Genomic DNA, 4,172 nt, shown 5'->3' with positions numbered 1-4,172 from the left:
TCCAAACTTGAAAAAATGGCTCGGTGGACAGAGATTTCCAGACAACGAAGACGTCATTGCCTCTGTAAGTGCTTATTTTGAGGAACTTCCAAAAACGCACTTCTCTGAAGGATTAAAAAACTTGAAGAGGGATTGACCAAGTGTATAGAGCTCCAAGGAGATTATGTTGAAAAATAAAAAAAATTTACCCAAAAAAAATTGTTTTTATACTTCATTCTAAGGACTTATTGAACTACCCTCGTATCTATAGCGATAGTAATTTTAATATGTACAACGCGTATACTAGCCACTATTTAAATTATATTTACCTGGTTTAGAAGTTGATAAAAGGAAAAAAAAGATATTATTACTTTGCTTTGATAAAATTATGACTACGGATAATTGATCACTTTATCCGTAACGAACTTGTAACAAAGAAAGTGAGATAAAAATAAAAATGATATTTTCTAAAAATAAAAATGCAGTGGCGGGAATTTTTAAGTACGAGCTAGCATGACTCGTTGTGGCGTTCCTCGCGCATCACATTCCTCGGCCATCACGTGATCCGTGCGTAGTAAGCGAAGGTCATCGTAGCGGCAGAGGAAAGGAAACTTGGCAAGAAAACGTGAAAGAGAAAATTTGAGGGGTGAAACATAAAAGGTTCCTTACGTCTGCCGTCCGTTATAGACAATGGCATATATCAACATAAAAGATTTCAAAGCAACATTTTTCATGTTGACAAGATTACAGCATATTAGATATAATTTTAGTAAGTTGAAGGGATACATGGAATTAAGCGAAATTGATATTTTTAAACATTTTTAATTAAGAATTGAGATCTTTTTTTAGTTAATTCTCTATTAATTATTGAAGAGTTATTACATAAAACTACAATAAATATTAGTTGTTTTAATATTAAATGAATTTTACATAACTTAACTGTAATAATAAGAGATTAAAATATTTTTTTGTAATCATTCTTTAATAACTAAAAATTTTAGTTAATGCTAATACCGAAGAAATAAAAAATGATGTCTAAGAATTGTTTATCAATTAGAATACCAAAAAAGTTGACCAAAGATATGTTTCTCAAAACTAACAACTGTCATGTTAACCACATTATTAACTATTAAACTATATTAACTCGGCACCACACAGTAAAAAAAGTATCAATTTTGTTGCAGAGCATTTTGCTGCAACGATCATTGGACTCTTGAGATCATAATGATCTGTCCATTCAGGTCAATTTGATCTTATTACATTCTCATCATTTATGTTTGAGAAAGTATTAGAATTGTTGGAAATTTGAGATCACACTTTTTCAAAGGATCTCCACGTTTCAAGACCTCGTGAATCCGAAAATCAGGTTTTCACGATGGTGTCTGTCTGTTTGTCCGTCCGTCCGTCCGTAAACACGATAACTTTTGAAAAAATGAACGAATCAAATTTATCTTTGGCACACTTTTTTTAGGTCCTAAAATAAAGGACGAGTACGTGAACCAGCCATTTTTGATAAAAATTCAAAAAGTGAGCGCATTTTCAAAATTTTTGAGACCACTTTTTTCTGAATTTGAAAATTATATTTACGGATATTTATAGTATCAAAAAGAACAAACAATTCCTTATGACTTTTTTCGATAAAAAGAAAATTGTCGTAACCAATTTTTGGATTTTCTTCAAAAATCGAAAATTCAAATTTTGATTGCACAAAAAATAATAGAAAATAAAAAATTCTATTTTGTGGACAAACTATGCAGGATACGAAAAAAGATGAATTAACAAAAATTTTTATCCCAAAAAAGATCTACAATTTCGTTGAGAATCACTTCTTGATAGAATGAGTACTTTTTGTTGAATTCGTGAAAAATAACGCTGAAAAAAATAAAATATAAAAGAATGTGTGGAAAAACGACGAAAGTTACGAGAAAAAAAATCCAACAAAACCTGTTTACGAATATCTGTCGGAAATCAAGCGCGCAGCGCGAGTGTCATGATGAGAATGTGTACCTCAAAGCCTACAGAGCTTTGAGAAACTTAATCTTTTACTATACTTAATGAAGTAGACAATTCAGAATATGAAGAGGCATATAAATACTGCCGTCTAAAAGAGACCTTTTTGATTACGTTTTTTTCAAGCATTCCAAATGCAAAAAATAAATATCCGAGCGCGAAGCGCGAGGTGTAATCATGTTCGAGCGCGAAGCGCGAGATTCAACCGTCGCGCGCCCTAGGCTCGCTCAAACTTGCGCTGGGTTGATAACGACATAACCTAAAAATTGTATCTACTGCATGTAAGTGACAACTACACTTAACAGGTGATATTTTCTAATATCAGATTTCATTATTTTTTCAACTATTTCATTGCACTGAACGATCAGTACTCTAAGAATGTCAGCCATCTTGGTTTGACTTTATACATGATCCTGAATCAGATCATTATGATCTCAAAAGTCGATCATTCACTCTGGCCGATCCAAATGCTCTTGAATTCGGTATCATTTTTGTTGCATATCAAAATGACATTGATTTCGGTATCATTTTGAACACTTCTTTTTACTGTGCATACATTTTTATAAACAAAGTTGAAACAGATCCGAACTTTAAATAATCACAGCACTGTATGGATTAGTGCTTTTATTTATTGAATATAGAAGAAACCTTTGAAAACGAAACTCCAAAAAATATGTTTTCAAAAATCAGTGTGATTGGCTCATTACAATTATAGAACAAAGTAATAAAAAGAGGGAAAAGAGAGAGACAGTAAAGTCAATCGTTCTTACCGGTCTCTTTATAGACTATAATGTATACAGACATGCCTTACATAAATAAATATATACTTTATAATTTGAATTTATAAATAAAATATAAAAATTTTGTTTAAAAATGAATGAACTATTTTCACTTTAAACACCCGATAATCTTTGTAAAACTTAATTTTTTCCATATAAGTGTCTTGAAAAAATAGGTTTAATATGTTAAGAACTATATAGTGACATAATAAAATGATGATAATTATTATTAATTACAAAGACATTACAGAAATAAAGTTTTGTTCCATGCATTTGGTCCATTGTTTTCCCCTCAGCTTTCACCGATGAAGTGAAGTTAGATGATTGTTGAAGTGAAAATACCTAACATGTTGTTACCGAATATTTTTAAATCTGACAAATTTGCGAAACGTTATTTGAAATGTATTCTAATGGGAGGGGCATTTTTAAACCCCTTGAGCGGAGTTCGTGCTCATCAAAACTACCTACTTTTGACCCGAGCGGAATTCAGGATTTGTATTCGGAGGGTGGTTGACCGCGAGCGGAGTTCGTGTGCCACCGGGGAGCCGCACTAAGAAAGTAAAAGGTTCAAATATCTTACGATTGTTACAAGAGTGTCGATTGAGGAAAATAAAAATTGCGTATAATATTAATTAATATAATTTCAATAGGCTGAATTATCCTCGTTATATTATTTCGAGAAAATCAAAAAAAGATTGAAAAAAACGGTTAATATTTACTCCCCCTGTTGATATTGAACTATATATTTTCCTTTAATTTAATTTTTTATTTTTAAATAAACTATTCGAGATACGGAAAAAAGTCTTAGACAAAATTTTTCCCTCTATGGTTTCTTTAGCAGAATGAGGAAACAAAATGTGAAAATTTTAATAAATGTCGGCTACAATCGGGTTCAAAGAAACCTTGTTGCAAAGAAATTTCATTTGTCTTAACACAATCAAACTAATTCTAAACAAGAATCTTCAAAATACCCATAAACAATGCATAAAAATCGATTATTATATTATACAGTTTTTGCGTTTTTTGCAAATACTATAAGGCAGACAAAAAATGGTTTATTTCAATAATACCTAACAGTTTCGAAAAAAAATTATTAATATGTCGATAATTTTAGAAGATATAGCATAAATTATGTAAAAATGTTTAATTAACAATATCTCGAAAACGACCGTCAGTTCGCGAAAGCACCTCATACCGTTGGGTTCAGGAGACCATTCTGAACAATATCCATTTTAAAAATTCCGGGGACCTTTTAGGTCATACCATCTCCAGTGATCCCAGATCTGAAACGAGACGTGGTCTAATACTATGACACGTCTATGTCCGTGTGAATTGGGTAGGAGACGATATAAATGCCTGGGTTGCGCGCGCAACCCATTTCTCCTCTTCTGAATTTGAAAACTC

Source organism: Belonocnema kinseyi, chromosome 2, assembly GCF_010883055.1.
Source record: "Belonocnema kinseyi isolate 2016_QV_RU_SX_M_011 chromosome 2, B_treatae_v1, whole genome shotgun sequence".
Taxonomy (NCBI): Eukaryota; Metazoa; Arthropoda; class Insecta; order Hymenoptera; family Cynipidae; genus Belonocnema; species Belonocnema kinseyi.
The sequence above is the reverse complement of the archived record's forward strand: the minus strand, read 5'-3'. Positions refer to the sequence as shown.